This window comes from Podarcis gaigeae (genome assembly GCF_964106915.1).
Source record: "Podarcis gaigeae genome assembly, chromosome: 11".
Taxonomy (NCBI): domain Eukaryota; kingdom Metazoa; phylum Chordata; class Lepidosauria; order Squamata; family Lacertidae; genus Podarcis; species Podarcis gaigeae.
This window is the reverse complement of record NC_139687.1, coordinates 4,411,011-4,425,201: the sequence shown is the minus strand read 5'-3', so window position 1 is coordinate 4,425,201 and position 14,191 is coordinate 4,411,011. Positions and strand designations below refer to the sequence as shown.

General features: G+C 40.5%; 1 pseudogene across 1 annotated transcript; it reads right to left on the bottom strand.

The window, feature by feature from the left end:
• Window positions 1-415: 415 nt before the first annotated feature.
• On the bottom strand, window positions 416-804 carry LOC310827630 (dynactin subunit 6 pseudogene; annotated as a pseudogene). Its single transcript has one exon. The product of its transcript is annotated as a dynactin subunit 6 pseudogene (transcript).
• Window positions 805-14,191: the final 13,387 nt, after the last annotated feature.

Genomic DNA, 14,191 nt, shown 5'->3' with positions numbered 1-14,191 from the left:
TCATACAGCGACAAGAATATTTGCCCAAAAGTGGAAAAAAAGTCGTTCCAACGAAATAATAATGGATACAAAAACTTGTGGAATATGCAGGAATGGCAAAACTTACTGGAAAAATAAGAAATCAAGATAGCAGACTTTTTAATAAAAGAATGGAAATGGTTTATTGAATATTTACAATATTGAAAATTTACAAACAAACTAAACAGATAAGAACATTGGCAAGATTATTGTAATAACCTGCAGTTTTATAAGAGTATACATTTAAAGTAGACAAATAAATGATTAAGTTAAGTTAATTTGGAATATGCAGAAAATATGAAAAACAAATGTAAGGAACCGCAGAAAGAGCAGGCAGGAAGTCAAGTTTTGAAATGTTAAAACGATTGAAAATTATTGAAATGTATAAAATTAAAAATCATAAATAATAATTATATATATATATATATATATATAAGATCACGTTCCTACCTACAAATGCTTTGAAGTCAATTACATTGTAGTCTCCTATTTTCATTACCTGAAAATAACAGCCAACTTCAAAGATGTTGTTGGTGCCAATGATCATTGGTTTGGCTCCCACCTGCTCTGCATCGGGGTAATGTTTTCAGGATAGCCATTTATGATAATTGTCTGTTCTTCTATGATGTTACATTCCCCAATTATTGGCGCAGCTTCTGCAGTGATCCACGCTTTGGGGTGAATCACTGTCCTAGGCCCAGTTGTCAAATCACCCTTGATTTAACTCTGCACACAGACAACAGCTCCAAGAGCAATCTTTACACTATTCTGTGCCTTCTCCACCATCTTGTCCGGCCTCTCATCCATTGTTCCAAAAGTTTGCTTTTGGGGTATCTGCATGTTATTTAAATGTGGTAATGTGGTACAAATATTACAGTGTTATAAGATTTTTCTTTAGGAAATCTTTGAAAAATAGGATCTTTAGATTGTTAATCATCTGAGGGTAAGGAACATTTGGCCACCTGGGCTTTTGATTCAATAGCATTTTAATTCAACAAAACCCAGAAGTGGTAGCAACCACATCAGATTTCATAGCTTTTAAAATTGAAATGACAAAAGAAATTAATAAAACAGTGTATCTCTGAACTCTAGTTCTAATCTGCTTTGCAGATTAGCATCCTAAAGGATAGAATTAATGGCTTTTTAAAAAAAATGCCATTTTCTATTTTAAAGATTAGCACAAGGAAGAGGCAATGCAGTTTTCAGTAACCCAACAACTTTCCTTTCTTTTCCTTTTGTATTTTACTCCAAGAGACATTATCAGTTGCCCAGGATAGCTAGAATACAGCTATTTCAGATGACAGCTCTCAGTTCCTGGCCATAAGGAGCTCCACAAACATATCAAATGCAGAAACTCCAACCATTTTGCACAAGCAAGAGCCTTTAATTTCTGAATCACTACTTGTACACATGCTCCAGTTGGACTTGAATAGGAGCAGCATTTGATAAATTACATCCTTTTCAGTGGGCCCCTCTCTTTCTTTGGAATTCATACATCTTTCTGAAGTTGTTTCATGGCGCATCCTTCTGAAGTACTGTAGCTTTCGTGGTTTTTAGTCAATGAATAATGGCACAGTACTCTCCACTTTCAGCCTTGAAGTGAACTCTCTACTTGGCCTTAATAAATGCTCAAAGTAACACCAAACTGCCAGTAATAACAGATTCGGTTCTATATGTGTAATATTTTCCAGCACCAATTTCTGGTGTTTTTCTTCCTATTGTTTTACAACCCCGCTAATTTTAACGCTTTTTTCCACCTCTCATTTTCAAGCCATTGTTCCCTAATCACAGCAAGATCCCCAAGATAATTATAGATACGATCACTTTTGTGTGGTCAGAAGTTGAACTCTAAACCCTCAGGCCCCAATAAACCCCCGAGGTATGCTGAAATTCATAATAACCCTTGGTTCATTTTGCCATATTACTTAATTAATCCAGCTGCTCCAGACTTGCATTACTAGATATTAAAACAACTTGTCAATCTGTAATTGCAGATCTCCTTCCTCCCCCTTTTTATCTAATTCAGTTGTGTTATATTAAGTCAGTCTCTTCCCTGCACTCAGTCTCTTTGTTTCATTAACTTCTAATAGAAATGCATTTGATAAAATGACTTGGAGTGGAAATGCAATCTGGCCGGCATGGACGGTGAGGTCCGTATTTATGAAACCTTATATATACTTGGGAACTGCACTAAAACATTATTACAAAATACAGTAGAATATTATACAAGAAGAATATGGGAAATACTGTCACTCCATCCCCTCCCAAAAAAGATGCTACATTACTATGCACTGATGAAACTTTGTATTCTTCCTTTTATATATTTTGCTTTTACATAAATGTATGGCTTTTGTGACATACAGAATTGCCCACTGTGTCAGTTCAAGCATCTTTTACAGTTTTTCAGTGGGCACTGAACACCCATCTCAAAAGGGTTCCCTTGCCATGCATATGCAAATTCAGTGTAAAATGAATGGAGAAGATGGTATATTCACATCTCTGTCCAAAAGAGGACATGAACATTTAAACATTGGTCATTGGCTTACGCCTAAGATAACACATTCATCTGATTGGTTCACACATCCTTATGCATCACCTGATTCCTTTCACCACTTGATCAATTGCAGCTAAACGTATTTGAAAAATGTTACTGCAGTCATATTATCTGTGGTGTTTAATCTGTGAAGGCTTATTCATGTATGTGGGTCACCACTTGATGCCGTAGTGATCAAGGGATAATCATGCATGTAGGAAGCAACTCATAGCTGGGGCATGTCTACAAAAGAAGTAAGACACTATTTGCATATTATATAGTGTAGCTTTTCTTAGTATCAAAGATGCTTAAGTCCACATGTATGTTTCATATTTGAAAATGTGTTTTTTGCTCTATTTTCTTACCTATGGAACAATGCTCTTGATAAACATAAAAAAGCATAAGGGTATCATTTTCTGACTTCCATTAATTTTTTCGGCATGGAAGACCTATTAGTATATTATCCCAGCATTTATCTCACATGTGAAATCCTTATAGGTGGAGGGGAATGAACCATGAAGAGAAATTAAAGTTTTAGATCCATTTTTGAAGTTTTGAAGTGTTAAATGACATTGAAACTCTAACTCATCCTCATGTATATGATTCATCAAGGTATGTGCCAGCCTGGCTCAGAGCAATAAATGTTTCACATGGACTTCAAAGGCCAAACCTTACCACTAGGCAGAGTGAGGCAGCTGTCTTAAGCTTCTGATCTGGGCTGCCATCAAGTTGATATGGGCAGAGCAATTCAATAAGGGTAGGGGAAGAGAATCTGTCTTGGTAGAAGCATCAAATCTACCGGGCAGTTTTATGCTGGCCAGGGCGGGGAGTGGCAGGGACACCTGAAGGGAGCATGCCCAGCCTAAGAGCATGCTGGGGGAATGAATAGCTTTAAATCCAATAGTTCTAGAGCTTGCCTTATTCTTCCTCAAACACCCTCCTTTTGCCTTCTTCATCCCCCTCTATGCGGCAGCCTTTCTGACAGCAACTGGGAGGGGGCTTTTGAGTGTGGGACATCTGCAAAATTCTTTGTCCTCTGGGATTCCTGCAAATCACAAATTGTGCCCTTAATTATTATTATTACTGCTAAGTTGAGGGAGGGGGAGAAGCAGAGCTGTGGCTGGGGGGTGGGTCTAGCCAGGGTTTCTGCCCCGGGTGAAGCCTCCAGAGGGGCGCTATTGAGGTTCCCAGCCTCCCAGCATGTCTGGGCTTCAGCTGGGGAGAAAGATGAAAAAGTGAATGGCAGCCGTGAGCTCTCCCCATGAAGCCAAAAAAGGCTCATTTACAACACAACGCAGGGAGAGCTGGAAAATCTGAAGAGGCTGCGTGGCTTTCTCCAGTGAAGCAGAAGATACTGTGGGTTTGCTACTGTGTGAGAAAGAAATTATGGAGGAACAGAGGAAGGGGTGGGAAGCTGAGGAAGAGAATCATTTGGACTAGATCAGGTACGGCCAACTTCCAAGAGACTGTGATCTACTCCCACTATAAAAAACTGAGCTTTTTGGGGGGGGGGGAGGGAATAAGCCACAGTTGTTGAGCTTTTTTTACAGAGGATCAACCAAAGCTGCTGTTGAGCTTTCTTGGGGGGGGGGGGATCAGCTGTTGAGATTTGGAGGAGGGTCAATCAGGGTCTCACAATCGACCAGGACCAGAAACCCCGTGATCGCCAGGTAGATCGTGATTGGCCGGTTGGACATCACTGGACTAGATGATCCTTGTGGTCCCTTCCAACTCTACAATTCTATGATTCTATGATCCCTTCAGAACTTTGAATGTGTTTAAATAGCTACGGTTGATTCATTTTACAGACTATACATGATCTACACACAGGAAAGTAAGGGCTGTGTGAGCATTTTCCTGCCAGAAGCAGTTCCCTGGCAAGGGCTGGTCAGCCCGGCTGCATTAGGATTGTTATGGAAGGGCACTTTCTACTTTAGATCCGCAAAAAGCATTTCTTCACCTTACATGGAACCTAAAATGAGTAATCAAACAAAAATAAAATTGAAAGGAATCTTGTTGAAGCTTACTTGGGAGTAAATTTACACGTTAAAAGAATTTGCACAGAACCAAGAAGAACTCACTCTGAAATTAACTTACAGATGATACCTAACACCATGGAAACTAGCGCTAATATGCCCTGGAACCTCACCAAAGTGCTGGAGAGGGTACACCTCCACAGGCACATACCTCCACATGTGGTGTGAATGTCCCAAAATCCAACTATTCTGGACATCAGTCATACAAGAAAAAGGCCTAAGTATTAAAAGTCACCCCAGAACTGGCCCTACTACATCTTCCAAGATAATAATGCCCACTCACATTATAAAGAGCTTATAACCCACCTACTTTCAGCAGCCAGAAGCATCATAGCCAGACAACGGAGAGACCTGTCAGGAGTAAGCATGAAGCAATGGCATCAATTAGTATGGAAAACAGCCTTATTAAAAAAAACTAACCAATAAACTGAAACTGACACAGGGAGAAATAGAAGAAGATGCCTTCACCCCGGTATGGTTCCCCTTTATCACAAACATAGCTCAACAAGACAGCAACAAGAATCTGCCGACAGCATACAAATCAATCTGGCTAACCTGATCCAAATACACACACACACACACACACACAAAATCTCACTACAGCCAACCCAAGACAACCAACCACAGCCTAGGCCACTCCCCAACCTCTCCCACCAGCAAGGAAATACAACAAGCGAATAGTAAGAGAATCCATACAAGTGATGCTGACACAAAACCCCACACATACACTAAGCAGAAGAATAGAAGCATAGCCACCCCAACCCAACCCACCCACTATTCCCCCTCCCCCTTTCCCCCTCTTTTCTCCCTAACCTAATACTGCATGCAGCACTAATGTCTCACAACAAATGAAACTGATCTGTAGAAGACACAACTTGAAAAAAGAGACAATGCACGTATTTTTGTAAGCTAAAAAATCATATATAATTCCACACTGCTGCTTTGCCTCCCCCCAAAGGCGCTGCATATTGAAAATAATACACTTGGGGCAAATAGCAGCTGGGGGCATTTGTCATAAGGGAGCTCTATGCTCACAGTTCTGATCTGGAACACAAAGGGCAGCTCCTTCTATGAAAAACTAAAGGAGTCAGTGAAGCACATGCTGCTGTTTTGAAAAGTGTGCTTAACACATGTGGTTTCCTGTCAGTGACACACTAATAAATCAGTGCAAGGTGCAGAATACTGTGCCGTATATATGATTATATTTCTTTCCCTGCTAACTCGTTTCTGATCCTTTCTCTGGTATGTTTGGCTTTGAAGACCATACAAGTAGGTTGATATTGTGGGGCGACGCTGACTGATTTTAAATGACAGCATCAGGAATATCAGTCTTGATGTCTTCCTTCCTCTTATTACGAAGAATGGCTGTTGTGAGTGATGCAGCCTGCTGTGCCCCTGGATCGTGGTGTGAGTTGCAATACTATTGCCTGAAAGCAAAAACACAATTCCCTGCGAATAGTGACACTGGTTTGACCATTGTTAACATAGGTCTTTGGTGTATTAAAGTAGTATTTCTCATGTTACCCCATTAATACAGTTTTTACACAGCGTTTATGACTACACAACTTTTAACAAATTCATTTGAAACACACAAGGAAAAATACAATTCAGTTATCCATGGCCAATTTCTCTCCATACAGGAATGCCCAAAGGCAAATATACATGAAACCTATACGTGGATTATTATAGCAAACTGCCACCAACAGCCTCATTCTTCTCACTCTGGGGTGTTTTATGCAGGCAGAGAACACCCCACCTGAAAGAACCATTCCTATGTCTAAAGCCCCTTGCCTTAAAAAAAAGAAGTCTCATTTACTGTTTTCCCTCCCATTCTATAACAATTTAGGTATTTAGATTATAAATTAATTTGGATATTTTCATTCTAAAAAAAAGGAAGGTATCTCAGTGAATGCCCAGTGTGAAGAGAAGAAAATGTCACAGGGGCAGAGCAATGTTTTTATAATGAAAAATAACTGTTTCAACACATCATGAAGAGAAAAAAAGAAACCAACTTGCATGTTTCCATCTCTCTGCCAGCTTCCGGTTAGGCTACAAATCAGATTAAAAAGCATTAGGAACAAACTGCTCTGGAATCAATGTAACCAGTCTGACAGACCTGAACTTCCTCCAATAGCTTTTTATCATCTAGTTTGAGGTGGGTTATTTTTGTTTGGTCTTTGTCTTAATAAAGGTTGCCATTTGCACCTGATTCAAATGTGACAGACCGTTTATAAATACAATTGACAGACACCCACACCCCAAAACCCCACCCAAATAAATCGAGGGGGTGCTTCCTTAAGTGTCAGATAGAAGGACGGGACGAAAGGGAAGTCAGTGTTGACAGTAACAAGCCAGACGCACCGGGGTTTCTCTTGCTGTAAGGCAACTTAATGTGTCCCTAAATTAGGGGGGGGGGGATTTCAATCACTACTGATGAAAGGTGTAAGCCAAATGCACACACATGTCTCCATGGCGTTAACATTGCATTTGAGGCAACTCCACACATCCACTTCATCACTCTTTCTGCACCGGACATTAGCAGCCCTCAAGCACAGGCATGGAATGAAACCATGAAGGAGCAGTGGACATTGGCTCTAAACTACAATGAATGAGCAGGTCAAGCAATCACAGTTTTCTTAAAATCATACTCACAGAGAACCACCAATCTGATACGCTTTAATAATCATGTTTTCCAAACATAGTTTTTCTGCTGGTGCCTGATTCCTAGCAGTTATGATGTGAGTTCCCAAAGTACTTTTAAATGCTTAACCCAGTTGAAATCAATGCTGGATTGTAGGCTAAATTTGATGTGATGAAGGGGATACAAAATTTGTCTTTCTTAAAAATACTAATGTACACCCAAATATTTGATCAGTAGTAAAAGAAAAGCATGTTCAGGTGAACATGCATACTATTTTTTTTATTAAAAAAATTAATTTCATCATACCTACATTAGGAAAGCATATGCAAAATTTCCCCAAGATTTCTAATAATTTTCTGGCTAAAATTACAGCAATTACATTGCAGGCTTCAGAGCACAGCAATTACTTCCCTCATTACCTAAGGCTTTGTCTCCCTCATGCGTTTGTAGTTTGAATAGCGGATGGTAAAATCAAGTCTTTGGAAAAAAGCATCAAATGGTTACAGAAAGCACTAGGAACTTAAAAAAAAAAACTCCACCATGCACAAAGTGTTTAAAATCCCATAAAAATTAGAGCTAAAATCTGATGGTATCAGAACAACTCTGAGCCCAGGCTCCACAAAATCTATGCAAAAGGTCTATGGCTGACTGCCTAAGAGATTCAAAATTGATTTTTCCTGTTCCCTTCTTCAGTAAACAATTACATTAAATATTACTAGCTTAACTTGAAATATTATATTTTGCAATAGTTTATGTAGCCAAGATCTCTTAAATGTTGCATTTTACAGTTATCCATATAGCTGAATTTGCATGATCTCATCAAGCAATGACATAACGGCACCCATGATTAATCCTATCAATATTACTAAAAGTAACTTAAAATATTCGCCTATAAAACTCTAATATTATTAGTTATTAAAATGTGTCATATCTGGTACACTCTAATGAAATGATTCACAAGTTTTATGTGCCTGTGCATCGCAATTATACTAATCAAAGCAAATGAGCTTCCAATCTGCCAGAATACTATTTATTTATAAACTCTGTAATTGTATACTAATTACATTCAGAATTAATTAATGATCAACAGTCATTTGGCATACTAAATAGTGGTGGTTGTGACTGCAGTGCATTCTGTATGGAAAGCTGTTCTAAGATGGCAGGTGGCCCAACCACAATAATAGGGATGGAATTCAGGTGGGACCCAGGTACCTAGTTGTTACTATCTGGGAGCCTCACTATTTAATTTTTTTACTTATATTAGGTAAATAGAAAGCCACAGAAATATTTAGAATTTCAACTTCAATTTTTTATTTTAATAAAAAGATTTTGATTTTATCTATATACATACACACAATTAAACAGACTACAGCGGGCCATGGAGCATCTTGTAACTTTTTAGGCACACGACTTAGCCTCAGTGTATTTCCATGACATAATGTTCCTGTTCACATGTAACAAGTGGCTTAGTGCAATCAAATATGCAGTCTCCCAGAGAGGAGGTTGCGTCTGCTTCTTTTTTACTGCTATGCTGCACTGAGCTAAATTGTAGTTTGGCTTAGTGTGTTATCCAAGCCTGGGTTTATGATTTAGCTCTCCCAGAAAAAGCACAGTCCTGAGTTTCGATGACCCACCACGTCAAACCATGGTTTATCCTAGCACAGCAGCAAAACAAACAGGAGCAAAGGGGCCACGACTTCTTCTCCAGGAACCTGCATGTTTGCTCATTCACCATGGTTTGGCTTAATGTAACATGTAAACAAGAAAATGTGTTGGTTGCCTTGTATCATTTGTGGGGGAATGCCCACTTCTAGGCTTAGAGTTCCACCCTGCATCACAATCCCTGTGGCAAGGCCATTTGCTGAGCAACTTGAGAGCTCATCCAGACTGCAGATATGCTGGTTTGGAAAGATGCCCTTTCCTGAAGACCATCACCTACAGAATGCTGGGCTGCCCCAACTATCTTTCTCAAAAGTGGTAAACAGCAGCAACATGTTGCAGACACCTGACTCCCACCACCCTCATCATCCCACAAATGCACAAAGAAATGTCCTAATCATTTTTAATATACCTTTTATTTCTCAGGGGTTTTTTTAGATTTTAAAGTATTTTGTAGCCGTTCACCTCCCCTCTATACAAGTTCCATGTGCAGCAAGGATAGTGCACCTGTGGCCTCCAGATGTGGTCGGACTCCAGCTCATAGCATCCCCGACCAATGGCAATGTGAATGGGGCTGAGGGGAGTTGGAGTCTTAACAGCATTTGGAGAGCCACAAATTCCCCCCTCCCCCTCCCAATCTCTTACATGCATATTCATATTCTTGCCACCGTTAGTCATTTTCAAAAGTACTATGCAAAGGCTAAAATACTCTACGGGGGGGGCGGGGAGGGAAAAAAGAAAAGAAAAGTGAAATATACTCAGAGTTGAGTAGTAATTTCATGCTCTTTATTTCAACTTGTAGGAACAGTGATTGAATTCCGATGCCCCGCCCCCCCAAACCTCTGGCTTTATATACAGTACATCATTTACACAATGACTACTGTCTGATTGGTTGATTATGTTTCCCTCCTGGAGCCTGATTGGGTTGCTGCGGCAGGCCAATCAGTTGTTGCATCCTAGTATCCTACTGCCTAATAGGCTGATTAACTTCCTCCTGGGGTCTAATTGGGCCTGCTCCTACAGGCCAATCAGGTTGTTGCATTCTAGGATCTGACCTGCCTATTGTTCTAGGATCCAAGCTTAGTATATAACAAAAAGAAAAGAAAAAGACCCAAGGATCTACAATTACATGGAACAATTCTTGCAATATATATATATAGATAACACATAATAATACATAAAGGAGCATGCAGTTTTTTCAGGCAGACATCCTGGGACTGTTTTTAAAAATTCAAGCCCAATATGAGCCATTACTTCAACCAGTCTGTGACTGTAGGAAAAAGCTCCAAAGAGGCTGCTGGCTAATAACTGTTCTATTAATTGTTTGGCCTGGCAAGCTGAGAATTGAACCACACTGTTGCTAAGCTCAGTTGATGAACAATCTAATCAATTTTTCTAAAATATTTTTTATTAAAATATTTTCTTTGGTTACAAAAGTATGTGCAACATCTCTTTTTTCAGGTCATAGAATCATTAATGTATAAGGTTGGGGGAGAAGAGAAGGGGGAGAGGGGGTGGTGGAACAATCTAATATTGATGGCAACCTGAAAAGAGAGAGACGCAGTACAGAAAATCCTTTTCCTAAACACGGATCTTATGTCTTGTTGACATATGTGACCTAGGAGAAATCAGTCTATTATCAAACACCTGGGAGTACATTCCCAAACTATTCTAAAGATGTCTGTCATTGTATGGCTTGCCCTAAAATCAATAGACTGGTGTCTGAACTCATTTATAACAGAGCGCTGTGTGGCAGCTGGGTGACACTAAAAACATACCCAGCTCTTCCTGTTACATTGTCAGTATTTCCCCCCAGTCATAAACTAAGGATGGAGAAAGCTAAGCAGAGCCTCTATGCCCTTTGTGAAACCCTAAACTATGGGATTGGTGAAGCCCTTTAAGTGCTATGATAACAAATAATCCTGAGTGACCCTGACCCAAATCTTAAATATTAGATCCTATTCTTCACGTAGAGAGGACATTGTTAGGACATTTATCTTTTGCTGCCACATAGTGAAACACAGCAGGAAAGTAGACACCCGTAATAGAGTTCTCTTGAAAATTGGAGCTTCGGTATCCACTATTGATCCAGAAGTTGCATGAGAAGATTCATATCAGTTTCTCAGATGTATCCGCAGGAGGGCTTCTCCAGATTCCTAAAGGAGCAAAGGATGTTAGAACCCAGCCTTGCTTTGATCATTATCTCTTGCAAAACCTCAAGAATGATTGGCCTACAAATCTAGCGAAGCAAACAAGCTCTGCAAGGAGGGTGGTTATTGACAGGCCTTCCTGCAGACAGAATTCCACAATGTTTCAAAGAGCTTCTGCAAGGCTCAGGCTTTGACAGATTGTTATAACTGAGTAGCAGCCATGAAGAATCATTTTTTTAAAAAGAATGAAGTACAGTCAGCACAGAATTTTGCATAGCTGCAGTAACACATGCCATGGTGACATGGTAACCAAGACTAGAGAGCTGCAATGCACTCTATATGGGGCTACGTATGAACTGCTTTTGAAATCTTCAGTTGGTCAAGAATTCAGCAGCCAGGATGCCTTCTGGACCATAGCGATTTGAACCATATTATGCGCATTTTGGAGCATCAGCACTAGTTACCAATACTCTTCCAGGCACAATTCAAAGTGTTGGCTATTATTTATAATACGCTGAATGGCTTTGGTCCAGAGTACCTAAAATACTGCCCCGGTTCTAAAATCTAATGGAATGACCTTTCAGTGTGCCACAACATGGATAATTGCTAGGATAGACGGGGTGTTGGACAGGACGTTTTCTGTCACTGCACCCTAATTGTGAAGCTCATTCTACCACAGGAGGTTCAGGTGATTTTTTCCATGCTATAGAACAGGCATGTCCAAAGTCTGTTTTGGGGGCCTAATCCGGCCCCTGTTGTAGTTTATTTCCTGGAGTAAAATCCTAAGAAACCCTCAACAACTCCAACCCTAAAAAAACTCAACAACTTTGGGGTAACCTAAAAAAGGTTAACAACTTTGGCCGGCCCTTTGGTCGGCCCTCACAGCCCTTCACTTCATTAAATCTGGCCCTCTTTGAAAAAAGTTTGGACACCACTGCTATAAGAGATAAAGCACCTTCCCCCCCCCCCACAAGAATCATGGGAGCTGTAGTTTGTTAAGGGTGCTATAAAATGGAGCTCTGTGGTGGGTATACTACAGTTCCCAGAATTCTTTGGGGGAACTTTAAATGTATGGTATGTATGCCTGCAAACACAGAGCTGGACTATGAGATGCAGATCTGAGGGCCCCTCCTTCAGATGCAGTTGCTGCTATGTCTTTTCCTTCATTTCTTTTAAACTTTTTACTGAGTGGGCACACAGAGTGACGCTCCAGACGGTGAAGCCTTTCATCTTCATTCTCCAGTTTGCTGTGCTTCTCATCTGTACATTCGGACCCAACAACATGGGCTCAGAAGCATTCTGGGAAATGAAGATGGCGGGCATGGCTACCTGCAGCAGCAGATCCACTTTGTACTAAATTTCTAAAATGAAGGCATCAAGGCAACTGCCATCACTGCCACATGGAAAGCAGGGCTGGGTGTGAGGAAGGAGACTGGCCAGGCTGCAGGATAGGAAGAAGTGAGAAGAGCTGTTCGACAGTGGAATTTGCTGCCAAGGAGTGTGGTAGAGTCTCCTTCTTTGGAGGTCTTTAAGCAGAGGCTTGACAACCATATGTCAGGACGTGCTCTGATGGTGTTTCCTGCTTGGCAGGGGGTTGGACTCGATGGCCCTTGTGGTCTCTTCCAACTCTATGATTCTATGATTCTATGAGTCCCTTTTTCTTTTCTCAAAACTTTTTAAAGGTTTGTCTCCTCTAAAGCAAAAGAAAGAAAAATAGTGTCAGCCCCACCAAGGCCTTTCATACACTGAAGATGCACCTCTTTGCCTTTGCTGTCTCAGAGATGCAGTTTAGGGCCAACTCTGTTCCCTTGACTGTAATTTGTTTTCACTGCTTTTAATATTGTATTTTTAAATGGTTGTAACCTTCCCTGAATATTATGGTGAAGGGCAGATAAAAAAATATAAAATATAGTAATAACAATAATTGCTAACTAGTACAGGAAGATGCAGCTAGTCTGCTAATACCTGGCAGTAGGTTCTGTTCTGTGCATTGTTGATAAATAAACCTCCATATTGCACAGCTGTCTGATTAGAAACTGCATCCTGATGACTTCCCCTCATGAGGGCAACCTTTATGGTTTATCATACAGAGTAATTGCAGCTTTCTGGGGAAGGGATTTTCTTTGGGAAATGGTGTTGTTGTATATAGTGTAAAAGAAAAAGTGTGTGTCTCCCTGCATCACTCCATGTCTTTGACATAATGTTCAGCACATCTTAGGGTTGTAAAAGTGCAATGCATATCCAGAAAGCTGCTGAGAAATAGCAGAAGTAATAGCACTTAAAGTGGATAGTTAGCATTCTGTCAAAATCTGAGCACAATCCCAGTGGTTTCAGGAAATTGCTGCTGTCATTCATTATTTGTGACTGCTTAACAAAGCAGTTTACACTACCTGAGTTAAACAGAAGATTTTCTAGCATTTTTTCCCTGGGATACAGTAAGGTTACCAGGCGTCTCTGTTTCCCGGGGACAGTCCCCAGATTTACAAATCAGTCCCCTGACAAAATCCATCTGTTTAGTAGGAAGTTGAAAAGTGTCTCTGGAGTCATTGAAAAAAATCTGGTAACCTTAGTATACAGTCAACGTTTTCCAGTCTCAGTGCCTATGTCTTAACAGCATTAACTAAGTGGAGTGTTTCCTGCTATAGAAATGAAGTGATGGGGAAGCTTCGTCACATAAACTGTCTTCCAGGTTGCAGCAAAGGTCAGTCCCCTAAAATTTCCTCAGTATGAGTAAAATATACTCAGAGTCGCATAATGATTTAATGCTCTTTATTGCAGCTCGTAAAACAGTGAATGAATTTCCCCCAAAACTTCTGCCTTTATATACATTATTTACACGATGGGTCCCGTCTGATTGGCTGATTTTGCTTCCCACCTGGAGCCTGATTGGGCTGCTCCTGCAGAGCAATCAGATGCTGCATTCTAGGATCCTGCCTGCCTAACAGGCTGATTGACTTCTTCCTGGGGCCTGACTGGGCTGCTCCCGCAGGCCAATCAGGTTGTTGCATTCTAGGATCCTAACTGCCTTTTGTTCTAGGATCCAAGCTTAGTACATAACAATGAGTCAATGTTTAGGACACAGAAAGCTGGAAATCTCTGTAGCCCTCTTCTCATGCTCCCGACCAGGCATTCAGTCAACGCGTGAACGGAGTGG